The sequence below is a fragment of the Fukomys damarensis genome, unplaced genomic scaffold, assembly GCF_012274545.1.
Source record: "Fukomys damarensis isolate Sample0158 unplaced genomic scaffold, DMR_v1.0_HiC HiC_scaffold_39, whole genome shotgun sequence".
Classification (NCBI taxonomy): Eukaryota; Metazoa; Chordata; class Mammalia; order Rodentia; family Bathyergidae; genus Fukomys; species Fukomys damarensis.
In genome coordinates, this window is record NW_022900951.1 from 89,437,925 (window position 1) to 89,450,252 (window position 12,328).

General features: G+C 41.0%; 1 protein-coding gene across 7 annotated transcripts in view; it reads right to left on the minus strand.

Annotated features, from left to right (window-relative positions):
* Amot (angiomotin) overlaps window positions 1–10,370 on the minus strand; it is a 76,233-nt gene extending 65,863 nt beyond the window's left edge. For 2 of the 7 annotated variants that reach the window (XM_033760313.1, XM_010603096.2), the window contains exons 1-2: window positions 9,924–10,370; window positions 1,583–1,648 (exon numbers count right to left, since the gene is read on the minus strand). The gene's annotated coding sequence lies outside the window, so the exon portion shown is untranslated. Of the gene's footprint in view, window positions 1–1,582; window positions 1,708–9,789; window positions 9,808–9,923 lie in introns of those variants that run through there. The other 5 variants (XM_010603095.2, XM_033760311.1, XM_033760310.1 and 2 more) reach the window with 4 other exon arrangements.
* Between the last annotated feature and the right edge of the window lie 1,958 nt (window positions 10,371–12,328).

The window sequence follows — 12,328 nt, forward strand, 5'->3', positions numbered from 1 at the left end:
AGAGAGAGAGAGAGAGAAACACCAAGAGAAGCAGGGTAGTATCCCAGTAGCTTGTGAAATGGCAGAATGGAATGTGGGCTCCCCTGTAAAGCCAGCTTGCATGCACTTGCCCCAAATTGCCACTTGGCCTAGAAGCTAATTAGAAAAAGCATCAGGTGGGGTGAAAGCAGGTTCACAGCCTGTAATGGCTTATATCATCTTTCATTTTTGCCCTTGGATAAATGTGATAGTCAGCTTGAAGACATTCAGTTCTAGGGACCGAACCTGCTACATTCTGAGGTTGTTTTCAGATCTTCTCTTCAACATATATTACAAGGCATTTTGCTGTATAGAACTAAATATGCAGGATCCACAAGCCTGTGTGCTATGTGTGTACCTTTATTCACAACCTCAGTTCAGGTGACACTTAAGTTCAGCCCTTTTTAATATTATATGACTAAGTGGCACCTGTCTTAAATACTCAGTGTGTTATAGACAGGTTTATTTGTAAATTCTACCATAAAAGCCATCCAGTCCTAGAGAAGGGGAGGTGACAGACCATAGGTGTCCCCCCTTAGTGAGAGTAGCCATGACAGGCACTTGTTTCCTCTGCTTCTTTGCCAGAACTCTCAGAAAGGGGAAGTTCTGCTTTTCACCTGCTCAATCCCTCTTACCCCAATTATGGTCTAGGTGGAAAATGAATTCTCTCTTTTCTGGACTCTCTCTTCTTTCTCTCCATTATAACACTGATCACAGCATATTTTCCATAGGCCATTTAGTGAGCACTTACTAGAAAGAGACACTGTGCTAGGGAGGGAATAAAAAGAAAAAGAAGAAAAGAAACACAGGAAAAAAACAAGAAAAGAGTCCAGTCCTTCAGGAGTGGCCAGGCAAGCAAAGGAGGCACAATGCAATGAAAAAACAAGAGTTCTGAGCTCATAGCTTTGGCAATATGGAAGACTCTACACTCCCCCAAAAAAGCTTCCTGTAGGGAAAAAACCTTTGAGCTTAGTAGAAGACATGGAATCTGGTAACAAACTTGATGTCAAAGAGAGGTTGAGATGTATCTTTGGGAGTCATTAGTATATTGGTGACAGCTAAGGTCCTAAGAGGGGGCTGGACCTTACAGAGTAGAATGAGAATAGAATCAAGGATAAAACTATGGATGAAACCCTGAAAAAATGATCATGCAAGTATCAGGCACTTTCCAAATGTGCTGAGAGGAATTTCTTTATTGACTCTACAGCTTTTCTGTAGAATATAGACCCTGGACTACTGCATTGCTTCAGAGACAGAAGTCCCAGCTGCAATGCAAAGAGAGAAAAAAAATTTAATTCTCACCAGTTATGCTTCTAAGTGCTCAGACAGAAATCACAGTAATGGGTTGAACCAGAAATTGAAGTGGAAATCACTAGATGGTGACATCATATGGGGCATGGGCTGCCTGTGTGATTTTTTACTATATGTGTCCCAATACCTAAAACATTAATTGATACAAAGTGTACTTAATACTTGCACATCGAGTGAATAACAAATCCCCAAAGACATTGCTAAAGGCAGCATCAGAAGAAGAGGAATAAAAGACATGGGATAACAATATTACCTTTAGTTTCTCAGCCTTCTTTCTAAGCAGCCAAAAGCCCCTTCCCTCCCGTTCTTCTCAGCAGTTCTGTGCAGAAATAAAGGCACATGTGATCAATTCCATTTAACAACTGGAGAAGCTCAAATCTGGAAGAGATAGATAACAATAACTAATTTCACCACAGTTTCACTATTGTTCATCAGTACAGTCAGGATGAGAAACCTGGTCTTGTAACTTCTTGTCCTATTTTGTTATAAGACAAAACCCTCCACAGATTACTTCTCTCACAAGAGAGAAAATTCACAAGAGAAATTCATTCCAAAAGCAACCTCCAGCTGGGGATTTAGCTCAGTGTTTCCATCATCTGCCTCGAAAGCACAAGGACAGGAGTTCGATGCCCGGTACAAAAAAGAAAGAAAAGAAAAGAATCCAAAAGCAAACTCCCTCAGCATTCCTACAGGATCTTGAACAAGTGAGTGTACAGCACCTAGAAAAAAAATACCAAAGACATCTTTCAAGCTAACTTTGGGATGGCTAAATGTGATTCCCAGGGGTGCTCTGGTAACATAATAGGACACTTCTTATTTTGCTATACCCCTTTTTTAGGGAGTTCCATCTACCTTTAGCCTGAGTTTTGTGTCTGACTGGGGCTCAGATGCTGACTGCAGGTGTGGCATCCAGCAGGTGCATGGACAGGAGCCAACATTTCATATCTTCATGCCAAAGGGTTTGAGTCACCCTCCCGAGGCAGAAGCAGCTCCTCCTCCTCCTGCTGCTGATTTTGGAGCACCTGCAGCCTGGCTTGATTGAGTTGCAACTGCAAAACTGAATGGAGATCCTGCCTCCCAAAAAGAACTTCAGTGAGATCAATGAAGCCACAAATCATATAACCAGCCAACTTTCCCATTAGCAGAAACTAATATAGGCACACACCATGAAAATGCATTAGCAAGCATATGTACGGAATGACCATCCTATACAAGTTACGGAACAAAGGAAGATCACCAGCAGACCCATATTATATTGTACGGAAGAGCAGCTACTCTGTTACTAACGGCCCTGAAACCTCAGGAGCTAATACTCTTCCCCCTAAAAATGATGAGTAGAGTAGAAAGAATCTGCTAGGAATCCTGTGATCTTATTTGTACCATAACCCCTCTTCTTTAGGTTACCAAGGGAGAAGTTCAGAGCCTGATCACAAAACACACCATGTCAGAAAGCTCATCACATCCCCCTAACCAAAACTAACTGGCAGACTGAGGAGCACAGAATGCTCCTGGAGGTAGAGGAGGTCATCAGTATTTCCTTAACTCCAAAAAACATTTTCTTTTTAAAAACAATCTACCTTCATTCCAAGCGCAAGGACCCGAGTTCGATCCCTGGTACAAAAGAAAAAAATAATGTACCTTTTCCAGATCCCTCTCTTCCACTACTCTCCCACATAGAGCAAAGAGAAAGTAATTGTAGAAGGAAAGAAAATCAAATATTACCTTAATAAAATTGTTTATTATGATTATTTCTCCAATTCTCAAAGGAAAAAAATTTAATATGCTTTGGTTTATGGCCTATGGTCCCTAAAGTAAAACTGGCTACTAAACTAAAATGTGATCATTGTATTTAAGTGGAGTAAAGCAAAAATCTGAACTAAAAAAACTAAACATCATAAAGAGGAAATCAGATTCCTTCAAAATAGGCAAACTAAATAATTTTCCCCATCTGTGATTTTTATCTTCATTTGCTATCACACGGAAAAATGTCACTAATTCAGTGTAAATCTATGCCTCTTGAAAAGGATCAAAATGAATAAAGGATTCACTAATTAGCTTCCTAATGGGGAAGGTTTTAATTGAACTATTCTATAACAACTTTCATCCAAGTTTCCAGGGCAACTTCATAAAAGGATGTCAAACCTGGCCCATATTCTTATCCCCTTAAAAATAATTCTCAATACACAGAGACACAGAAAGCAGATTTCTCTTCAATACTGTTAGCACTCAGGCCACTACATTTTCTGATGTCAGCAATCCCCTTCCCACAAATATTCCAAGTATGCACCACCATCATTCTCCTTTCAATTATGTGGTTTCTCTGCTCCTTTACTGATTGAGTCCAGGCCTCTTGGATAATGAGAAGCATGTGCAGGAAAAATATGCTCTTAAAAACACATACATCAGTTTCATCTGCATTAAAAAGGGGGAGAGTGAATCATTTGTCCATATCAAAAGGATAAAAATGTAAAGTTTGCTATGAGACATTACAAAGGGGAAAAAAAGATCTGCATCAATGCCCAAAGGAGGGGACAGTTATTGTGATCTGAAGCAACACCAGTAAGACTAAAGGAGCCCCACACACACAAAAAAAAAATTCACCCTTTCTAGTTTGGCAACATCTATATTTAATGTTATCTTAATGTTGCCTTGGGGGGTTCTGACATACCCATGGAAATGAGCCACGAATTATACAGCAAGCATAAATATTCCAGCATTAATAAAAACCAGCTGTGAAAAAACACTACAATGGCTGGATTTCAGTTACTGGCTATCATCAGTATTTGTCACAGGCAAATATTACTCAAAACTTTCTCCATTAAAATGTCCACGGAAGGCCAGGGATTTAGCTCAGTGGTTCCACCGCCTGCCTCACAAACGTAAGGTCCCAAATTCGATCCCCTGTACAAAAACAAAAAACCAAAAAAAAAAAAACATACGCAGAAGTTTGCTTTGCTCTTTAACATTCTGGAAGAGCTTTGAAGAGCACAATGACCACTGATTCACTATCATGCATTCCAGCTGATGTCTTTTCTTGAAGCTTTTTTTTTATCACCCTGGCTGTCACTAGCATCTCTTATTTGCACCACAGATTACCACAGAGTATGAAAATGTTTAATTGTTTTTCAAAAAGCTGAGAGGGTCAATAATACAAATCTGGGACCAATCTCAATTATAACCAGTAAGGCAATGGAGTACCAAAGGGCACTGAATGCTATAAGAGAGCAAAGCTCATTAGAAGTGAACACCTGCTCGGGACCCTGTAATAAGCCCGCTCTGCCACCATGCAAACACCTTTCATCCAATGACCTCAAAGCATGTGCCCAAAATGAAGCATGCCTAAACACCTCTGTGAAGTATTAATATCCTTGCTTCCCAGAAGGGTAACTGGAGCTTAGAGCAGCAAATTCATGTACCCTTGATCACATGGCAAGTCAGAAAGGGACTGAGCAGAGAAATCCAAATCCTGGCTTCAAGTAATACAAGCTAATGTCATTTCATGGAATTGGGGCAATAGTGAAAGTGAATTCACAAATATGTAGGCGAGCCTATTGAATTTTGAAAAGAGTATATTTTTCAAGTACTGCTTGAGGATGTATTAGCAAATAGATCTATTTGTATTTACCCATGAACATTTACTACAAAAAATACTCCTCCACTTCATTTGGCACTTCATAAATAGCAAGGACTGTATCTTGGCCAGCTTGGGCTACATAGTGAATTCAAGTCTAGCCTGAACTGCATAGCGAGACCCTGTCTTGTTAAACAAACAAACAAACAAAAAAAGAAAAAACAAAACACTGAATCTCACTTTTCTATTCTGGATAAAAAAAATTATTTGATTTATGCTGAGCCATTGGTTACCAAGAATGAATCCATCAAATATTGGAGATCCCATATATGCTATTACTTATTCTCAGAGGAAAATTAAAAGTCCATGGAACTAAACTTTCACTACAACATGAAGTCCTCAAATGAAGTTCCCATTGTGTGGGAGACACTAAACTATACCTACATGTCTTTTATTTGTCTACAATCTTTAGTTTCCTCATAATTTTTCAGTCTTATTTAAACATATTAGTTTTATAGTGCACGTTTGTATTACAGAACCCTGAAGTTTGTTTTGGGAAACTGATACGTGCATACAGCATATCTTGATTATTTTCAATCTTTTTACCCCCATCTCCCTTTCCACCTGATCCCCTCTCCATGACTTCAGTATATTATTTTCAAAGCTGCAAAACAAGCATATCTGTGCTTTCTCACTTCTCCTTTTCCCTTCTGGAGATTTCACACTCTACCTAAATTTGTACTGTCTTAATGGGATATCATGATACAGTGATTTAAGAATCACTGTCAACAATTTAGACAGAGTAAACAGTGGGCTCCTAGTTTGCTTTTTGTTTTGTTTTATCATTTAAAATGAATGGGGAGGTAAGAGGTGGTCAAAAGAATAGAATTAGCAGCCTTGCTAGGTACATAAACAACGCCATCACAGAAAGTGTCTAGGGATTACTTACTAAGTCTATTAGTCTCTCCTGGGTCCAAGAAACAAATGGGATTCTTCATGAATATTCATTCAGGTTTCTCCTCACAGGCTTAAAAAGCTATTTCTTAGGTGAGCTCTTATTTAAATGCAACATCCTATGGCTTTTGCTATATAAAATTCATATGAGTATAGTAACAAAGACTTAAAAGAAACTGAGAAAAATGAAAGTAGGTGATCTGTTAGGACAATGGGATTCCTGATAGTTTTGGACAGGGTCTTGGTTTTTTAATTTCATGTTGTTAAAATATAAAACACAATGCAGGGCTGGGGATTTAGCTCAGTGGTTCTGCTGCCTGCCTCTCAAGCACAAGGATCAGAGTTCAATCCCCAGTATCAAAACAAAAAAAAAAACACAATTCATTTATACTGAATTGTCCTTACAGTCTCTTTAAAAAAAAAAAAAAAGGACAACTATATGACTATATTTCTAACAACCGATGCAACTCATTCTAATAACAATCATTTACATTTACACAAGATACTGAAGTTTAGAAAGAGAACTACAAGTTTTTAAGAACTGCTTCTCAAAATCATCCCGTTGGACATCTACAAAGTACCTTAGAGAAAACTTGCCAAGGATGGTAAGCAAGGTTAGAGCAGGGTCTAGAGCATAGGTCCCTCTTACCAATAGGCTCACTAGAGAAAGCTTACCATAGATTCTTAGATTTAAAATGGCATCAGTTGCCATATTTACTAGAAACAATTTTCTGAATCACTGGGTCAAATACAACAACTGGAAATAAAAGCTTTTACTTAAATGAGGTGGCTAGTCTCATCCTTACTTATTTAAAATCCAGGAAGTTTGATTTATTTCCAGAAAGTATTGCTAGCTCCCTTCTACAGGCACTTGTGGGCCAGTGCTACTGTGGCCAGTATTATTACATGCTAGAATAACTTAGACAATTAACTCCATCTCACATAACAAAAAGACTTCAAAAACCAAATAACGACCTCTTTTAATTCAAGCAGTAATCATTACAACAAACTCTAACATTTTCCTTTACACAGTAAATATGTTCCTGACAAGGCCTAGTTGTAGTGATTTTTTTATATATCATAGTTTAAAGGCGTTAACTAGGAAAGCTAGTTCTTTAAAAAAAAAATGGTACGGATCCTTTTATAAAGCAAACCACCTCTTACTTTGTTTCTCTTTTCTTGTTCAGTTGTGTGTGTGTGTATGTGTGTGTGTGTGTGTGTGTGTGTGTGTAAGGGGCAACTTTCTTCCTTCCTTTGGATTAAATAGGGTCAGAAGCCCACCATGGAGGAGAGTGATGCAGTATGGCCAGCCTATTTAATGCCCCCTTAGTCCCTGGAACCAATTTCTAACCTTTGACTTGGAGGTGGGACCCTAGAATTTGGACCAATGTCCACAAAAGGCAACAAGAAATGAAAAGTAAGTAAGACTAAAGACAACATATCATAATAAAACACAAACAAAAATTCCTGGAGACAATAAATCAGTGGATCACAATTCTAAACAAATTGGTTTAGCCCCCAGCTAATTAACTTGTCAAGCAGATCTCTAAACCCACTGAATCCATGGGAGAAAGAGGTGATGTAATAGGAGATTTGGAAACATTTTACCCATTTATTATCCTAAAAGGCTCAGCCACGACCACACACACACCTCTCTTCACCCTTTTAGTGGGTTTTAGCTGGGCTTACTGGGTGCAAAGGACAATTTCTACCAGACAGCCCCTAAGAATAGACTGCTCTCATGCATTTCAAATGCTCAGTCTCCATGGAGGAGGCTACCTGGTCACAAGCATTTCCCAAGAGGGGATATATCCTCTACTCCTCTTCCTTGGTAACACCCCCCCCACACACACACACCATGTTACCCCAAACAAAACAACTTCTAACCACCCTGAGAAACTTGGGGGACTTTTCTGGGGTAAAGGAAAAGAATAATTGGAGGGGGGCAAGAGTGTGAGAAATTCCTCTTATCTCTAAATGGAAAAAGGGCCTTAAAAAGCTGGATCAAAGGAAGAAAGGGGCGTGGGGGTGAAGGGCTGCTTAATTACAAAGACACCCTTTAAAAGAAGGCACAGGCCCCAGGAGAGGGCTCTTAGGAGAGGCCCAGAAGCAGATGTACGCACTTAGGATTCCGGCACTCAATGGGACCTCAAAATCAGAGCATCCATCTCTCTTCTGTCCCATTAGAAGATTCTTTATGCATTCTGGAAAGAGTCAGCTTCATTCTTTACAAGACTTTAGAAAAAACAACTCCACAAAATGCCTTAGTTATGCATTAGTCTAATAAATGCAACTTTATAAACAAAAAATGAGATTTTAACTTCCAAATCCCAAACAATATTGAATATGAATTATCAAAATCTCTTTCTAAAATGTTTTAATATAAGCAGGTCCACAAAGATCACATAAAATTACTGTACAAACAAATGTGATCACAGGTTCACTTCACACCTAGATTATGAACTTAGAAAAATGTACTTCCAATTTTTCAGAGGCACAAACTTTTCCAAAGAAAGAAGTAGCTTGAAATAAAGTATGATGTAGCACGAGAAAATGTCTGTAAATGACACCGGATAAAGCCATGCAGAATTGCTGGAACCTGAGTTATCATCTGTAAATAGATGCAACTACTCTACAACCACCTGGCTATTAAAATGTCCCAGGCCAGTTATAAAATGTAGTTTCATCAGGCCAGCTTTTCCCTCCCAGCTGATCTGAAACATGATAGCCTTTAAAATTGTTGCCATGTAAAATAAAGTTCCTTCTCTACCTTCCTGCTTTCTCCTTTACCCCATTAAAATCAACCAAAGACATTATTTTAAACTAGAAGTAAATAATTTACTCCCAAATAAACAACGGGTTGGGATGTCTCAGTATCCGGTCTTCCAACACTACCATTCTTATAAATTTGACGCACTTGTTCAACGGAAGATAGGTGGGAGATGGGTGAAAACTTATCCTATGTCCAAAATAGCATTTCAGACTATTCTTAGGTACTGAAAGATCTAACTGAGGAGCCTTCACAAAAGCTGGCCTGAGAAAGAACTTTTCACAAAGCCTAGCTCAAGGAGACTTAAATGCCCTTAGCCCTTCATCATTGAAGATTATGGTGGCTAATTATCTTCCTCAATGAATAAGAGATTATATTCTTAAGTTTTAAACTGCCTCCCAACATCTACTCTTCACGGTCAGGAGAGAGGAGAACTGAACTAAACACCTGAAGTTATCCAAAAATTCTTTCTATAAGAAATACTGTAAATTCAAAATACTCTTTCAAAGTTTCACTTTCCACTCTCATTAGTTTGTATGCACTGTCCTTTTGCAAATTATTAGTATAAAATTATGAGTGGCAATTTACCAGGGATTGCTCACAGTCTTTAAGACTGTTATTTTCCCTCCCATGGTTTCTTTTCCTTTTGATTTATCCACAAGATCCATCTTACTGTTCAAGCAGTAACTTACAGTGGCACAGCCTTGGACCCTCTGAACACCTGCCTGACCCGCCAAAATACTTGTGCCTTGGATTTATAAAGCAATTGAGGGCACCCCCCTCCTCGCTACCACACCATCACACAAGCAAAGAGTAGTGCTATGTTGTAGATTACTCCCAGATTTTAAAATCTGAAGAATGCATACATGGCCCCCGGGTCAGGGAGGGTGAGTCTCCAAAGCACTTAGGAGAAAGCCATCTAGTTATCTAAGATAAGCAGAAGCATTCATTCCTGGTTGGCTAAAGGTAAAACTCAGCTTGCCTCAGGTCTTTAGTTTCTCACATGACTAATCACCTACACCTAGAGACCCACAGGAGACCCCAGGAGTTCAGGAAGGTAAAGGTATCACCAAATAGTGGTACCCTCTAGCATCTCCTCGCTGAAGTAGGACGAAAGAGGCACACACTAATTAATTTAACTAGCTACACATTCCAGAAAACTCACGGCCAGCTGCAGAAAGTAGAACACAGTCATCCCCACACATATCTAGACCGATTCACGCTGAGGGCACGACCAAGTTCATGCCACCACAGATTCCTGCCCAAGTTCCCCACGAAAAGTAACTACGAGTCTCCTACCCCTGCAGGCAACGAAGACAAGGTGACGACTCTGCTTGCTCAAGTGGCTTTGGTCCCCGGTCCGGGCCAGCGGCCAGGGATGGGCAGGGGGAAGCCCCAATTCCCGGCTGCTCCCCTCCTCGCTCCTCCGTCCGGGCTCTTCTTGGTGGCAGTGGACAGACAGGATACCGGGCCAGAGGGTGGAGCAGTGGACTGTGGGAGGCGAGAGAGACTGGAGGTAGTGGTAGTGTGGGGGAGGCGGGGAGAACTAAGGGAAGAGGGGGCGAAAGGAAAGAGAGCGGAGATGGAGGAGTAATTCAGGGGTCTACCAGTTTAGGCAGCCTGAAAGCTCCTCGGAAGGAAGGGGCGTGACTGCGATGAAGGCAGCTCTAGGGCAAAGGATGGGAGGTAGAGGGGGAGGAACGGGTGGCTTTTCTTCTAGCTGAGAGCGGCTAGGACCGCCCAGGAGTTGGGGGGTGGACTCTGAGGGAGGCGGAGCGGAGGGCGGGGAAAGAAGGGCGGGAGCCTGCCTGGGCTCCCGTTGGGGGGTGAGGGTGGGGTGGGCTGGGCTCAGGCGAGGAAGAGTAGCGGGGCCTGGGGGCTGGGAAGTTTCAAACAATTAAACGGCAGGGTCCTGGAGCTCGGCAAAGGTGGAGTATCCTCGCCTTTGACTTGGTTAGGGTAGCCCACAGAGTCTACCCAGGAACTGTTCTGGAGGAAGGAAAGTACTCTGCAAAGACTACAATAATAACCTATGGCAACAGCGCAGTAGAGCCGCGTGGGAGAGCCATTGCAGCTCCCCGCCCCGCAGCGGGAGGAAGAAAAACAAATAATAGAAATGCTGAAAAGCAGCTTCTACCAAAGCTAGTTAAAATAATTCAGGAAGGAGCAGTGCTCCTTCGTTTTCCTTCCCCTCCTGCTTCCTATTACTAGCAGGCTCCCACCCAGGTCACAACTCTGGGGAGACACCCTCCGTTTTTCCTTTGCTCCCTGTGACCTCCCCTCCTTCCCTCTTCTCCCTCAGGCTTCCCCGCCTTCTCCCGCCCCTGCACTGGAGGACCGGGAAGAGATGGGAGGGGCTTTAAGGAGGCCCCGCCTCTTAGGCAGACTGGGAGCACAAGGCCTAGGAGGAGTGGACCTTGAAGTGTGAGTTCCACCCACCTATCATTATTTTACAGCTCCTCCTTGGCCAGGCCTGGCCTGAGATTCCTTATGATTGGTCCTTTGACCTGCCAATCCGATCCTTTTGTCCCTCCCACTCTCAAAATTAATAAAGCTAAACAAGAGGCTATTGTCTACGCCTCTCTGTTCTCCCCCAGGTACTGCTGGGAATAGAAAGATGAGACGCTTCATTTCTCAGTCTCTTAAGAGTATGCCAGTGTGTCGGCTTACGCTGGTACACCTTCATATTTATTGCATTGTCCAGCCCTCTGGGAATAGATAATTTTTCCACCTTAATGCATTAAACCAGGAGAAAAAAGTACCTGAAGTATCAATGTGGTACTCACATTTCTTGGATGCGAAAAATGATATTGGTTAAGAACCCAGAGAGTTAACTACAACAGCATCCTGGAACACAGAAAATCTACCATTTTACATTTGGGAAATCGACAGCACAGAGAAACACTGTAGGGATAGCAAAATAACATGGAATTTGGGACCAAAGGAAGAATTCATTGTGGGCTCTGGCGTTTATTAGCTATTTGTGTGACTTTTAAGTGGCTTAACTTTTGAGTCTTAATTTTCCTAAATGTAAATAAATGCTATGAGACATGCCCTATTGATGACACTGGTGTGAAAATAAAATGAAATGTGAGACTAGAAACCACCAAGCACTCCACACATGTATGTGTTTCTACTTGTGTATGGCACATGGTGGACAGTCTCACGTGTTTGAGGCTCAAATAGTCTGCTCGTCTGTTTTAAGGATTTATATCTAAGGTAGTATAGCTTCTGTAGCTTTATTTTAAAAAGTCAACTCTTCTTACAAATTTGGGAGTGGATGTTAATTTGGCTCCCTGCAGATAGAATAGTAAATTACCCCTTTTCTAACTAGGGTGGATAAGATTTTTTTCATTTTTAAACAGTTCTGCTATTGTGCCTTGACCTAAATCTATTGTGGTGCTGGTACTCAAAGAGGAAATCATGTTGTATATCTCTGATTTGAATTTGAGAAAACAAATATGAGGAAACATTTACCATTGAAACCACCATTCTCTACAGATCTATATTTCCTAAAAAAACTTTTCAAGTGGGAAGCAAGTCTGAATGTATAGGCCTTCACAACACAAAGCCATTATAATAAACTCACAGTAATGAAGGACTGACATCCAATTCAGTCTGTCTATTGGGAGCCTTCTGAGAGGTTATGGATCAAGGCATGCTAAAGGAAGTGTCCTGAAAGGAAACATGATCTCATAGTGAGC